Source organism: Thermobia domestica, chromosome 7 (assembly GCF_964235325.1).
Source record: "Thermobia domestica chromosome 7, izTheDome1.hap1.1, whole genome shotgun sequence".
NCBI lineage: Eukaryota > Metazoa > Arthropoda > Insecta > Zygentoma > Lepismatidae > Thermobia > Thermobia domestica.
The window spans coordinates 27,978,652-27,995,708 of NC_137460.1; the positions used below are offsets into that span (position 1 = coordinate 27,978,652).

General features: G+C 34.4%; 1 protein-coding gene across 3 annotated transcripts in view; it reads left to right on the top strand.

The window, feature by feature from the left end:
* Positions 1 to 17,057, top strand: part of shakB (Innexin family member shaking B) — a 168,615-nt gene that overhangs the window by 139,412 nt on the left and 12,146 nt on the right. The gene's annotated exons all lie outside the window — the stretch shown is intronic.

Sequence of the window (17,057 nt, forward strand, 5' to 3'; positions counted from 1 at the left end):
ATGATAGTCACTTTGTACATTTGCAGTCTGTAAAATTTCAATCAGAGTGAAATACAACAAGATTAACAATGTCAGCAAAATAACATATTATTCATGCACATTGAATACCCTGAAAAATATTTTACAATCTGGTTTCATTTCCTTCAATTTAATGTTCCCTCTCAGTACTAAGACACATTATTTCCCACTGGGAATCAAACCAAGATCTCTTGCATCGAATACTCAAACGCTAACTACAAAGGAGTTTCTTCGGTATTTTAGAGCACTTTCAACAACTTCAAATGTAAATAACGTTTATGATACTATAGAAAGAAAGTGGAGCTTTGAAGGAGAGAAATTCTCTATTTTAAAAAAGTCAAATGAAACAAAGGAACACTCTACAGATACAATGGACAGTCAGAGTTGATAATATGTTCTTTAACGCACCATGAACTTTACTTATTTCTCTGATTTTGCTCCAGGATTATATTTAATTAGCAAGGTTACCTAAGAGACTTGAGTTGAAGCTGTCTCGTCTGGAAAAGATGTTGTGAAGGTGAAGTCTCGTTTCGGAAAGTATAAATATGTTTCTATTGACAGAGTTCTTGTGGACAACCCTGTGCATCCCTGCAATTTGTAGAAGTATCCTATAGTATCGTGAATATTCCCACGTTAAGTTGTAGGTTCACGTTTCATACAGTCTCACTGCTTGAAACGGACACTAAACTCAAAAAAAAAATCATCAAACACTATTGGGCAACTAGACTGAGCCAAGCATTAATGAATATAGATTTTTCTAACTCTAAAATGATGAGATAGCACTGTACGTAGTTCCACAAATTGATAGGCGAATTTAAATATGAGTTTAGTAAGAATAGTATATTAAGAGAGCGAAGGAAACTAATTGCTTTTTAAATGCAGAAACTTAGCAGAATAGAAATGAAATCTTTGAGTTTTACGTCCCACGTTTATGCAGGCTAGGCTAAAGGAGACTGTGATGATGAGAAATGAAAGAAATGAAGAAAGTGGAAGGAAACGGGAGAACCCCGAGGAAACTCATGCACACGGTGTTTTTCCTCCATAAAGTTCACTTGGCGCGAGCTGGAATCGAACCAGGGACCCCTGGACTAGAGATGAACGTTCTACCACTGAGCCATCGCGGCCCCTAGTAGAATAGAAGTTTAAAGGAAGTACAAGGGACAAGCTATTAAAAGACAGTTCAAATCCATTAAATGAAACAATTAAAACATGTAATAATGACAATAGCATAAGAATTAAGTCAAAGCTTCAGAAGCAAGGGGAAAATAGGATACTAAAACGCTTCCTTTATTTATGCAATTATTATGTACATGTTGGCAATCCCTTTTCATTACGAAGGAAAGGAATTTGTTGTGGAATCATTTGTTCGAATATACACTTCAAAGATACTAACTGCGTATTCCCGTGAGTGAAATGGGAAGAGATTACCTCAAAGTGTCTATGTATCCAGGTCCGTATCCACGGGGCGCTAGGGGGGATGGGCCCTTCCTAAACTTTGGCTGGCCCCCAAGAAAGTTTCACGGTAGGCTTGCAAATGAACTATAATATGGTGAAGTATAATATGATTGGGTCGGGCCCCCCTAATTTTTATCGGCCCCCCCTACATTTTTGGGCTGGCTACAAGCCTGTATGTATCCCTGGGAGAACTTCATGACACAGTATTAGAACATACTGTATGTATTTTACCATACCAAACATAAAACTATTTCATAAAAGAAATAGTTTTATGTCATTTTATGATATATATACCATCCATAGAAGATCTTAATTTAAAAAGCAAGGGCAAGTTAAGTTGAGAATATAAAAAAAAATAGATGAATGTGATCAACAAATGTGCAACAAAATTAAAGATTGAAACTAGAAATGTGAAATAATGATTAGGAATTAGATTTCTGGGCTTACGTCATCTATGGGCATGCTAGTCCGTCACGTATGAGAGCTGACATCTCTCACGTTCACACTATCCCAGGAAAGGGACGAAGAAAGAATTGGGAAAGGAAGGAAGCGGTCTGAAACCTATAGATGTTAGGTGCCATACCGGCATTTGTCTGGTGTGAATGAGGAAAATCCAGGGAAACATTACCCAGAATGGCTGGCCTGGAAAAGCTTGTACTATTTTTCGACAGAGTGTCCTCACCGGCAGTCGAACCTGGGACCGTTGCATAGTTACTTTCTCGCCAATTGTATAGTCAGAGTCGAGAATCCGTTATATAGTCCGTAAGGGATTCGTTCGTATTCATAAGAACCTAAGGCACACGGAAACCAGAAACATTGGACATCCAATGGAACATCTTATCACTGAACTTCAACCTATGTGAGATGGAAAGCGAACCATTCTATCAAGAAGGAAAGACAGTGTTTTTGTTCCAAAAATAGTTTAATAAATTGTAATCATAGATACATTGCTATCCTTATTTTCATTTACACTGCATTCATATATATATATATATATATATATATATATAGTTAGTTAGTTAGGTAGTTAGTTAGTTAGTTAGTGTGTGTGTGTGTGTAGGATTCTATTTTTAAAAAGACCATCCTGAGAATAGAAAAAGCCATGATTAGGCTCCTCCATGATTCGTCCCATGGCGCGCGCCCTAATTAAAGACTTTTTCTTTTTTATACCGGTTCATTGTCTTCTGAGTGATATTTTTAACTCTAATATTGGCTTAATTCAGCGATAAAGTAACAAGCGCGAATCTGGTTCTCTCTCGCTATACAGGAAGACAATATTCTAACAAGCAAGGATTGATATAAAAGAAAAGAAATCTGCAAACCAGGTGCTAACATCTGGTGTTAATAAATGAACCAAATCTTCGTAAATTTCTATGCTACAAGTTAATTCATGAACGTAAAACGTTATTTTTTCAGTACTGTTTTTTTTTTGCTTGTTGTAAAACTTGATTGCTTTCTATGTTAACTAACAAACAAACTCTATGGCCTATGAAACCCGAAGTTTCAGTGCCGCGTTCACAAAAGCTCTCCATTGACTTCTATCCTTAGCCAACTGGATTCAATTTCTACTTTATATTCCTATTTCTCTGAGATCCATCTTAATATTGTCCTCCTATCTGTGCCTAGGTCTCCCTAATGGTCGTTTTCCGATTGGACTTCCAGTTAAAACTTCGAAAATGTTCCCACTTTCTCCCACTCTGGCTACATGACCTTTTCACCTGAGCCTCCTAGATTTCATGACCCTAACAGTGTTAGGTAAACGGTATAAATTATGCACTTCCTCATTATGAAATTTTCGCCATTCCCTATTGCCATTCCTCTTGGCTCCGAATATTCGTCTCAACATCTTGCTTTCAAATACTTTTAGTCTACGTTTTTCTCTCAGAAAAAAAGAAATAATACCATTTAGTCAATTTGGACTAGTAGCAGAGGCAGCCAAAAAACTAGAGAAGGCTAAAATATCTAGCAAAGGTATAAAACGAAAACTAAGGAATGTTAGGACATTTTAAGGGGGAGCTAGTTCTCCGTAGTTAAGGACTTGAAGAAGACCCGATTTCGGATCGTTCATTGAATCGGAGTTTAGGATCCGTTTTTGCACCGATGCTATATGAGATGTGTACCTACGGTTTAAGCTGGAATTCGAACCTCCTTAATGCTTTCATTTTTAAAGATATAGAAGTAGGACGGGGGAAAATAGAACAGATGACTAGTTTTCGATGCCTGGGTAGTATTACTAGTGATGATATGAAGTACGAACGTGAAATAAAAGGAAGGATACGAATGGCGAAAGAAGCCTTTAGGAGGAAGAAAATACTATTTCGTGGAACTTTGAATAAAGACTTGAGAAAAAGATCCACAAAATGTTTCGTGTGAAGAATTGTACCATATGGGTAAGAAACATAGATATTACGAAAGAATTAAAAAGAACTGGAAGATTTCGAAATGTGGGTGTGGAGAAGAATGGAGAGAAATAGCTGGGTCGAGCGGAAACGAATGAGAGGATGTTAGAAATGGTGGGGGAGAAAAGAACAGTTTTAGGTATTACTGAGAAGAAGAAGAGAAACTGGCTGGGACATCAATTAAGAAAAAACTGTATCGTGAAGAATGTGTTAGAAGGTATGGCGGCAGGAAAGAGAAGGAGACTACAATTAATGGACGATATCAAAACAGGAAAGTCGTACGTGAAGACAAAGAGATGGAGAATAGAAGCTTCTGAGTAGCAGCAAGTCACCTGTCAATAATGACAGAATACTTACAATGGTGATGACCACCGGGAATTAAATGCAGGACTCAGTACATCAAATGAAACGGAATGAAAATTTTCACATTAAAATCACACGGTGATGATAAGAATGAATGAAATGGTCGCATGAATGAAGTGGGGAGAAACGGAAGAAATGTGAGAAAACCTTCACGCACGGTGTTTTTCCACCTCAAACCCCACTTAGCACGAAATGGAATTGAATCAGAGACCTCACGCAACAGAAGTGAACTCTTTACCATTCAGGTCTTCGAAGATTACAGGGCAGCGGGGACGGTAAAAACTCGATTTCAGTTCTGTGGATTGACAGCAAAGTGTGTATCACTGCTACAGTTAATATCTGCTCTTGCTCAACTTCGAGTTCTGAAGTAAGTACTGAGCTTTGTTCTTATTTGATACCAGGTACAGCAGACAGTAATCTAGCAGAAATCCAAAGAACTGAAGAAACACGCCCCTCTTAACATACTCGCTCTTGTTTTTCGATCTCTATTCTTCGCCCGTGTAGCTATATACATTACATAAGAACTTACAGCACGAAACAAAGGCGATAAAAGTCAGTGTTTATTACCAACATGGAGGCCATAATGAACTCCAAAAGACATTTCAATCGCGGTTTTATTGTCTCACCACTGCAATTAACAGCGCCAACATAATCTCTCCTCAGAGGAGAGCCAGACAAGTGACTAGATACAAAGACGTTGGAAGAGAAAAGAAAAACAAGGAAGTGGAGGCCACTCGAGAAGCTAAATGATGCCAAATACGTTTCTTTTTTTTAATCTTGATATCTAAAAAGAAATATCAAAGTTTGACGTGTTGGTATATTTATAATAGTCGCGTGTCGTAGACTACAGATCCTCTTGTATATATACGTATGTCTGTGTCCTCATTGTGATTGTATTCTAAACTTTACTTTTATTTATAAGTTGAAATACTTGTACACTCTAATCTCTATCTGATTACCAATAACGTAACTTATCAGTACAAGTAATGAGGAAATATAATTCTCATATTTACGTGAGTGACACTGAGAGAAAGAAGCAGAATGTTTTGTTATAATCAGTAGTCTGAAGCAATGATTCTGCCAAAGATTTTGCTGTGAGCCTGGAAATCTCTTTCTTTGATTCTCTGCGACACCATTAGTCGAAAGTACTTACAAGCAAGTTTTTGTTAGATGGATATACCTACAGGAAAATGTTTGCGAAGTAGGAGTATTTACAAACAAATTCTTACCAGGCAGATTGTATTTACACGCTAGTTTCTTCAGGTAGATGTATTTACACACTATTTTTATCAGGCAGATGTATTTACACGCTAGTTTTCACCAAGCAGATGTATTTACACGTTAGTTTTTTATCAATCAGATATATTTCATATTAGTTCTTAACAGACAGATGTTTATACGTTAGTTCTTAACAGGCAGATGTATTTCCATTACTTTTTACGTGACAGATGTATTTACACGCTAGTTTTTATCACGCAGAAGAACTTACGTACATGATTTTATCACGGAAATATAATTATAAGCAAGTTTTTTCCTATTTCAAATAAAAAAAAATGTCTTCTATTGAATAAACAATTCTGTATATCGTATTATATTATTGGGTGTCATAGCACCGTTCTAGATTTTTCTCCGAAATTCTCTTCTGTCCCGAAATTAAAGCCAATTTACTAATGGGTGAAAGTAAAAATAAAATAAATAAATAAAAATAAAAAATAAATGAAAGCGGATCTCTCGAGAACTGCTTTAGGAATAACGACACTCTTACGTATAGAATTTAAGGCGTTTGCTTTGCTTCGAAATCCCGAGACATAATGACACAAAGTATGATCTTGATGATGCCAGAAAATACCACACTATGTTTCACAGAAAGAACGTAAATTGTAACGACGTGAGCTACACAGGTGCCCTCTAGAAGTAGGGTTAATCATACCGGTGCCATATTGGATTTTGTTGACACTCCATAAACAATTATTTAATTAACAACTCTGACATGGAGATATCGAAAAGTTTACATTTCGGAATAGATCCCTTGGACGAAGTTTTGCGAGAACGTCTCCTAGAATTTTGTTCGTATTTCATATACAAAAGATTTCTGTAACGTAAGATGCAATATTGGAGTATTACATCAATTAATTTAAGAAATGCGAACGAAAACATTTAGTGTGGTGGCGCGCTCATTTTCGTTTCTACTGGTGAAGATCTGATCTCTTAGTCAGTGATAGGGAAACACTTTTAAGAAGAGGGCCAAAGAAAAGAAAAAAAGGTGGGTCAATACAATTTATTGAAAGCAACACTGGTACATGCTACAAATACTGGTTTCCTCACAGCACATTTTGGCAACAGCGCGCACTGCACTCATTGGTTGACATCAAAATCAGCTAGCCAGTTGCAATGGATGTCATGTGGGGAGGTGTGCAGAGAGGAGTCTGCGTTGCCAATTTTACTCTTCGCTACAAATATGCCAGCAACCAGTGCCGCACTCTTTAATATTAACATAGGCGAGCACGGTGGTTCAGTAATAAAGCGCTTATCTCTTGTACGTGGGGTCTTTGATTCGATCCTCAGCCAAGTAAGTTTGTGGTAGACAACATCGTGTCCGTTCGTTTTCTCGGGTACTCCCGTTTTCTCCCACATTCTCATTCCATTAATTATTCCATTATCATTCACTTGCCATTATCATTCACTTAATCATAGCCTAACAGTCATAATCGTGGAACGTTAAACTGGAAGATTTTATTTCATTTCATTTCAAATATTAACGTAACATTTCTACATCACGGATTAGTAAATAAATTAATCTGTGGTCACTAAGATTAACGTAAAACGGAAGAAAGAAGAGGAAAATAATCTAGAATTATTTATTTCCTTTTATTTCCTTTATAGAACCTTTCACTGGCCCGCAAGCCGTAGTTGGCCCATCACTGTCTTAATGCATTTCTGTGAACTTCAGAAGTAAAAATAACAAAACAAACAAAGAAAGATCATCAACAACCCAAATACACCATACAAACGTCTTTTGTTTTCACTTTTCTTATCCTATTTGGAGAAAAGGGGGAAAATAAAATCAAGAATTTACAGAACGAAAAATAACAATGAATATATTCATACCATAGATGGCTTTACGATTGCTAGTGTTTACTTTCTGTTTATCATCTGAGAAGAAAGAAATTGGTGTTGAAGGAGATATAAAGACAGAATTGTTTCTGTGTCAGTAACACTTTCTTCTTTTCTATAGGAGAAAAATAATGTTAACAGGATATGTCATTATTTTTCTCAATCTGTTCTGTTTAAATACTCTAATCAAAGGTCAAATATATGATCAACCGTTTTGTTTTCCGCTTCTTTCCGTAGCATACCTATTTGGCAGAAGCCGAGACTGTTTCCAGAAGAGATTAAAGAAAAATAAGACACTCGAAAAACATTTGTTTTTCCTTTCCGATTCACAACAAAATCCGGATATTTATCTTTCTGTCTTAAGAATTAAACTTTAAATCCGGGCCTGTTGATTATAGTAAAATTGGAATAGGAAAAACCGAGCCGATTTATTATTTAGTGATAAATATGGTGTGGTGCCTTTTGAGATATTATTCAGTGTAAAATGCAAATAGACTGGAAAATATATGCAAAACCTTCCTAAAATGAGTCTTTCAACACTCCTGTTACATTTTTATGATTACCTACGAGAACCAATTATTTTCCGATTTCGATAAAAATCCGTCCTTCATTGATTTTAGCAAATGTTTATTATAACTACACACCTCATTTACTTAACGTTCAACCGTCCTTTGTTGATTTTATGCAATCTTTATAAGTACATAATTTATTTGCGTAACGTTCAACTGTCCATTATTGATTTTAGACAACCTTTATTATAAATACATAATTCATTTGCTTAACGTTCAACTGTCCATTATTGATTTTAGACAACCTTTATTACAAATACATAATTGATTTGCTTAACGTTCAACTGTCCATTATTGATTTTAGACAACCGTTGTTATAAATACATAATTCATTTGCTTAACGTTCAACTGTCCATTATTGATTTTAGACAACCTTTATTATAAATACATAATTCATTTAATTAACGTTTAACTGTCCATTATTGATTTTAGGCAACCGTTATTATAAGTACACGAAAGCAATTAGTGTATTTTTTTAAAGCGAAAATTGGCCTAGTTTTAAACTTTAAATTTGATGGTCTGCAACTCGGAACTCAAAGATCTATAGAGGGAAATATTTCATACACATACTAACCAAGTCAAGATCCAGTATCTACTTGCTAAGTTTGACCATGAGAATGTATAAGTTCTGTGGATTCCTTAAGATATATACTCACCAGCTAAATCATTATGACCAACAGCTAACTTTTTGAACGAAATCGTTGTGCTTACGTTAAGAGGCACGAATACAACACAACAGATCACCAGGCAGTGACAGGATTCTCACTCAATCAGTTACTGTGATGCTTTTGCGTATAGGGATGTGCACGAGACAAGATTTGAGGCTGTCTCGTCTCGAAAACGTGCTGTAAAAGTGATGTCTTGACTCGAAAAATGTATTCTCTATTGGAAGAGCTGTGTCTCGACTCGAATTTTGTCAGGAAAATTCTGTCTCGACTCGTCTGTTGCGCACCTCTATTTGCGTAGAATGGGGGAGACCGGTGACATACACATCAGAGTATGATAGGAAACATGTTATGATAACTTGGAACAAACATTTTGGAAACAGAGTGATTTGTCGGGTGTTTCGCGATCTCCAGTGTTTAGTGTCTTCTAAATATGGGAAAAGAATCGTGGCAAACAACAAGGTGTGGGGCGGCCATACTTCATTAAAGATGTTGAAATCATAGACCAGTGATTCTCAAACTTTCCGATAACGCAGACCCTCTGTTCATTCGGAAAGTCATCTGCGGACTCCTTGCAATGCTATCTGAAATTTCACATGGTAATAAAAAATACACTAATTATCACTGACAAGAAAAAGATCAAGAAAAATAATGCAATAAGTGATTTATTCTAAAAATACATGATTGTTTCCTAGTGAACGAAATTTCAATTGAAAATACAGTAACTTTCAAGACTGATTTTTAAAAAAATAGGAAATCCACTTGATAAACAATGTTCTCAAATGTGGGGTCACTAATGTAAGGAATTAAATTCTTTGTTTATCCATAATTGCACGGAAATCTAGCATAAGTTAGGTACGATTCCACATTAAGACGATTTTGCTTTAAGGTTTTAATATTGCCAGTATAGGTTTGCTCACATAAGTAAGTGGTAAGGAAAGGCATCAAATGTTGCAATGCCGTTTTAGATAACTCCTTATACTCACAGGGCCCACGCAACCAAAAGCGACAAAGTTGATTTTCGTAGAAAACCTTTTCCTATGAAGTATCGCAGAGTAGTAGAAGTATTCATACCTTGTATGTCATGGATTTCTACATTACTGAAAGGATTTTCAATCCAACTGTTAACAGGTTGTGGGACAAGGAAATATTCTCGAAGACTTGCAGCTAATTCTCTTAAGTGTCCTACAAGTGTTTTGTCCACTTCAGCAGAGAGTTTCTCACCTGAAGATTCAATAAAATCCTTAAGCACTGGAAATTATGAATAGTTATTATTTTGCAGACGTGCTCACAGCTGTAGTTTCTTAATCTTAAAAATACTTCTTGTATAATAGCTGTGAATTCCATTTTATTATAACACATTCCACTTTTTAGGCGTTGCAGACCCCCTGCCTAGACCCCACTTTGAGAACCAGTGTCATAGACTGTCCAGGTTGGCAAATCAGGCTATCATGACTGCTGTCCTCTGAACTAAGATGGACACAAAAGCTAGTATTAGGTATGTGGTTATAATACTTTGGCTGGTGAGTGTTTACTATAGATCTTAACGGAGATCGCCCATGGTTACATAGTTAGCTTACACGTCTTTGGCACGAGAAACACGCGTCCGCCTCCCAGTGGCATTTCGTGTGGTTAAGATCTCACTTTAAACTGTAGATGTACGTCTCATAACTTTAATGAGCCATAACTCGAGTACAAAAGCTCTGTACAAGTGAATATTTTGCATGGTGGCTAAAGAAGGTAAGATTTATCTCTCTGCCAAATTTATCAAGATTGGATGGTTCTGTATATCCCATGCGGTATACGTATACTCCAAGTACAAACCCTAATTTTGATGCTCGAAATACTAGAACCAATAATCTACATAGGAAAATACTTCATATTTTTACTAAGCAAATCAAGTTTAGCATCTATCCCAAGTCTGCACAACAAGAACTAGAATTGAATAGATGTTTGGGATCCCAACTTAAAAGACATATTTTAATTACAAACTCGTTTTAGCATAGTGTTTTCAATTTAAAAATAATATACTCATAATTTACTTGTAACAGTGGAGAAACTAGTAATAGTATCAAAACCAAAATGAAATCTACACACTTCCATATTACTACTAGCAAAAATATATGAACACAATGTCGTGAATTTGAGTTCCATATCACCAGAAATAATATCTCGTGATAAGTCAGGTCAATCTACATTAATATTTCACTTTATTTATAGGGGAAAGAGGGTAACGACACAAGCCTTTTTTAATTGCTCAGAACAGCAATGAGAGCACTATGGAATCTAATGAACAGTGCTGTACAGTACATACCTACATACTGTATGTTTACTATGAAATAACTCGGAACTATTGCTTAGCAGACGGAAATTTGAAACCTTGCACTGCGTGCAGTTACCCTGCAGTTGGGGATGATAACACGCAACAGCTGAGTTTTTAGTTAAATTCTTTTTTAAATTTCCATATGATGATATTCCCTAAACGTATTTGCTTTCTTCGCTCTTTTTATTGCAGAAGAGCCTTACGACGCATTGCTGATAGAATTTCTGAGCTTTGGTGCTTTCCCTTCTGCTTCACTGACGATAGTTTTTGCCTAGGAATGGAAGAAATTACTGTTAACGGGACTATTGCGGAGAATTTTTTAGAATTGGTGATTCCCTTGATAGTCCAGCGACTGACAGTTCAGAAACGTCACTAAATTTTTGTTTCGTCGAATCCATTGCATCACGAGAAAGGTCTGCATCCATATTCTCCTCAGTCTGACTACAGCACTGATCACTTGTAGCAAAGTCAGTATCTATAACAACTTCTGGATTCATGGGGAACGTACCACACTTTTCAGTCTGATGAGGCATTTTTAATCTCACGCACTCTTGTGTTCATGCGTGCTATTACCCCAAATCAGGTCATCTTGATCTTTTTGTTCTTGACTGGCATGCGTAAATATAACAAAATACTAACCCTATATTTATTCTAAATTGACTATTCATACATGTTGACTACAAAAATACCGTACTCCAAAAGTAAGTTTGAACTTATCCACTACAGAAAACTGGCGAAATGTTTGAAGAAAAACAAAGATTTTCAATATATGATCATACTCCGCAGTACGTTCTCTGCAGCGCTCTCTCGCTCAAGTGAGGTTCGTTGGACACGTTGTTGGTAGGGTTGAGCACCATGCAGGTCTTCTCCTTCTTCTGTTCTTTTGTAAACAGGGATCGGTGCAATTATACACAGCGTAGCATTACCCCGTTTTCCCCTATATATATATATATATATATATATATATATATATATATATATATATATATATATATATATCCAATCCAGAAAGTGAACTAACATTGCATTTTCTAGTTAAGGTTAACAAATACTGTCATTCTATTGGTTGCCAATTAACGATTTCACCAATCAGATTCAGTCATTTGATTTTATAAACAAAACACACTATCGTAATCCTCTTAGTTATGTAACAATTTGTCATATATCTTTATGTAAGTAATTTTGTCACTCAACAGGCTTGGCTAGTCCTTAGCCTCGATATAAAACATTATTTCTACATTTAACACAAACTTATAACAATATGGTTGGAATTGTCGCAATTCAAATTTTTGAAATGACTTTCAAAAGAAAATGATGGCAATTGATTCGGTTTTCCACACAACCGCAATTGTCGCTGGTTGCAATTGTCATACATTCGTTCACAATGATACCTACGTTAATGTACAGAAATGAAAAAGATAATACATAACCAAAACCATTAATATACTTTTTCAACTTATTGACAATAACACGCTAATCTGTAAGAAAATAATATACAAATACTGTATGTGTAACAATTATCATAGAACATGCTGCTGGAACTAGTTGACAATAACATGCTAAATTATGACAATGTAAATGACAATAATATGCAACCAATATCATGTAATATATTGTTGTAACTTATTAACAGTAACAACCCCGGTTACAAAAATGTAAAAGATAGTAATATCTGACAAGTATCATGTAACGTACTGTTGTAATTTGTTTAGAATGATACGCTAAATTTCAGAAATGATAATAGTAATACTATAATTGGTATCATAACAATATATTATTGTAATTTGTACATATTGACAAACTAGAATTAAAAATATTAAAAAGATATAACCAGTACCGTATAATGTTTTCTCTTTTTGTAACTTGCTTACAATGAGACGCTAAGCTTTAAAAATGATGAAGGAAATAATATAACCAGTATCATACAGTAGCTTATTGTTTCGTAACTTTTAAATTGCACTTTAGAATTGAAATTGATTGTTAACTGTTTTGTGTAATAATTCCCCTTGAAATTATGAACATTACATTAATACCTGTATATTATTGAATTATCGGTAGTAAATGGAAAGAACTCAAATTCAGATGCATCTTTAATATGAAATTACATGTATATTAATGAGATTACATTGTTTGGATTATTGACATTCCAAGATCATGAAACATTACATGAGAATAGGATGAACTTTGTGATTAAGAAAAGATTTATCAAAGAGGAAGACTTCCGTGTTTAATGAACTTGTTGTTAAATGTTTTTTTTTTTACATACGACTGTTAAATAAAACATTTAACTTACAAATTGTAGGATATGGATTCTGGTTTGAGGATAACTATGATGCTTGCTTAGTGTATTTGAAGATTAGACACGAGACTAACTGGCTGCCCAATCGATCTATGAAGTTTGATCTTTTGTTTACATTTTGGAAGGTTTCTATATTCTTCAGATTTGGATTTCACTTGTATGTTTCATATTGTTCATACTTTGTTTTGACACTTTCACCTTCGTTTTTAAACTTTCTGTAGAATAACTTCCTTGAAAGCAAACTGGATGATTGCTTCTAGGGGAACTGATATTTTTAACAACAAATTAAAAATTTTTAATATTCATAGGTTGCCACTATTTTATATTACAGAATGATATAATTTGTTTACCATGACACACTAAGCTGTAAAAAAATTATAACCTATTTTATTATTGAATTTTTAGGGCTTATTTGAGGATCAGGTCAAGAATACCTACACACAAAAAATCAGCTTCGTGCTCGTAGAGTATTTTTCAAGGTTTTTGAGGCTTTCGGTTACTGTTTATAAACTTTATTTTTGTTCAGCATTTTAAATCCTCAAGGACGGGACGCCAGACGGTGAAGGAGAAGAATCCCCTGAAGTTTAAATAAGGCTGTAAACAAAGATGGATTTGGGTGATTTTGTGGTTGTAAACCTCACAATAAAACATCGTTAAATCCGTTTTCTTCCTTAAGGAATCTCTAGGAGAAAGAACAACATGAAAAAACAACGAAAAACATTCACCAAATTAACTTATATAGACAGTTGGAAATTTTGTGGAGAGTTTTGGAAACGATCCCATAGAAGTTGCTGACAAAAAGAAAAGAACGATACAATGTGACTCGTGTAAACAAAAGTAAAATTATTTTAAAAATAAATTTGATGTGACTTTTAAAAAAATAAATTACAAACATATTTTTATTATTTTGTTATGGAGTTATATAACTAGGTTACTGTTACTTGAACCTTTCAATTTGGGGACATTAAATGTTTGTTTGTATCTACGTTAGATGATCCAGACCTTGAAAGCTGTATACTCATTCGTCTGTAAGGCAGAACCCAAATTAAATCATAAATCGTTAAAGTGGGAGGCAATTGACAAATAATTATTGAATCTAATTATCCGTTGATAGTTTCAAAGTATTTAAGACAGTAGATAAAGAGGCATAAAAGTAAGAAATGTGCTGTTGATTCACATATAGTTTACTCGAAATGAGGTTACAAAACAAAGTAATAAAATAGTTTACATGTTGTGTTTCATTGTCAGCTTTCTCACAAAATAAGAACGATTAGTCCAGATAATCGGAGCATTTGAAACTAATTTCTATTTTGTACAAGGACACTACGTACTTTTTGATCTTTTCTTTTTGTCACGTACTTCTAATTTGTCTGATATTTTTTAGATTCTAAATTCTGCTATGTGTAAGCATTGGAAACCATAGACTAAGATTATGCTTATCTGTTTGTTTGTCTGTCTGTTGGTAGTGTAACGATATAAAGGAAATAATGAACAAAACAAAAATATTATTCTGCAAAACATTGAATACAAGAGCACAAGTATAGTAAAATATCAAATGTAAGGATCGTGGGCCCCATATCGATGCACCCTACGTATTCGTTTTTTCGTATTACTCCTATCATAGTTTATTTTGTTTGCCTTGGACACGGAAACACAGCCTGAACACAGAGTCTAATAATGAATAACAATTTACTTGTTACTGAAAACAAGAAGTAAAAAAAGAGTCTCATTTTGCGTATCACCAAGTAAAAGCTTTAAAACAGTTACAAACATGTATCTTGTGATAAAATAAGATTTTCAGATTGGACCAAAATAGTGATACGAGTAGATTGACAGTAATAGACTCTACAAGTGTAACATTATAAAGTCTGTTATTCTGTTTTTACAATTAGTTCTTGGTTAAAGCGGAATTATTTACTTTCATATTCAAAATTACTATCATAATTGTACTAATATTTTGCGCTGCCCCAAAAAGTTCAATCTTATCTGGAAATGCTAGCTTTGTTTTAATAATTATTACAGTTTGATAGTGAAGTTATTAAAATCTAAGACTATGAGTTAATCACAGAAGAAACAATGGAAGCTATGTAAAACAGGATTACTTTCAAACTGCAGGCGTTACTTTAAGATTCACACTTTTACATGTTGAGCATGGTGTGATACTCTACTATATCCGAAAGCCGAATTCCACCGTCCCGTGAGAAAGGCCTCTTTTGCTCTTTATTGGTAGCTTCTGAAGCACTGGAAATCATATCAGTCTGAAATGGATTGTGCATAGATGAGGTATTATTCCCAAACTTTTATCTCGTATGCAGAGAATAGAGACATGGTTACGAAAACTGGTACCAAAAGCGAATATTGAATATCTTGATTATTATATATATCGATAATATGAGCATGTAGCAGAAAATAATGTTGTGGTCGTGAACTTGAAAACTGAAATATTGGCGGCTTAACTTTGTGACACTTGACATACAGTGTTAGAAAGGCTGCCATCATCTGTGATGGCCAGAGAAACTTAATCATGGCAGGCGAAACCTTTTTGGAATATGTTTCTTAGGGAAAACAGCAGTGGCTTAATCTAAAAAATAATACCTGGAGGAAAATTTAACGTGTTCGATGGACGAAGTATCCCCCTCTAAGGATATCCATCCCATCTTCTGAAAACATGAAAAATAAGTGACAGGGTTTCAGCAGTGGTATAGTCCATATGTACTGCACGACTTGAGAGGAAAGCGGAGACTCTACATTGAGACGGTGAGAAAGACACTTGAAACCACTGGAATAGAAAAGGAAGTAAAGGAGATATAGAAGAGGATAGTGCTGGACACATGCAGAATATTGTAAGAAAACTTTCTGCACACCCCACACTAAGTAAATAATAAACAAATAGAAACAGTAACAAACATGAATAGCCTATACGTTACTATATCACCTGTTTAGATGAGTACTACTACTACTACTACTACTACTACTACTACTACTACTACTACTACTACTACTGCTACTACTACTACTACTAATAATAATAATAATAATAGAAATAATAATAATAATCTTTATTACAGTGCGCGCGAACAGCTTGTTGGCAAAAATATTACACATTGTGTGGTGTCAGAGCACTACATTGCAATGGAATAATAATACTATTGATAATAATAGTAATAATAATAAATAAGAAAGCAATAAAATAAAAGCACTAATATAAAACTCAATGTAGATAAAAGTCAATTAAGTATAAATAATTCGTTCTCAACGGTGTAAATATTGACAAGCCCTCTATCTATCTAAAACAACGGAAAGCTAAAACAGCAGTCTTAAAATTATATTTTAGCTTAATGTTTCAGAAAGTCATTGCTTAAAAATATCAGTCAGATCTCCTAAAATATTCACTTGGTTAATATAGTAAGTCTAAAATGTGCTTAAAGAATTTGTCAATCTTTTTAAAATTTCACATTTTCAATTCAGAGGAACTAAAATCACGCTATTTCTTAAAACCTATGTTTCGTGAACTGTATTGCAAGACTCTCCAAACCACAAAAATCATTCCAATATTCATAGTTATGTGAATAGTAGCTCATTTTCATCTTAAAACATAGCAATCGAATTAAACATATTTACACAGATTATGTCTTGCGTGTCAAAGTTTTAGAAATGCTGTTCCAAATTACCGAACCAAATTCCAGTTTTGGTCTTATAAGTAAAGGAGCTCTAGATAATAATAATAATAATAATAATAATAATAATAATAATAATAATAATAATAATAATAATAATAATAAAGAAATACTATATATTTCTATTAAAGGTATCACTTCCTGGTAAAACAAAGATAGAGTTCAAAAGATAAGT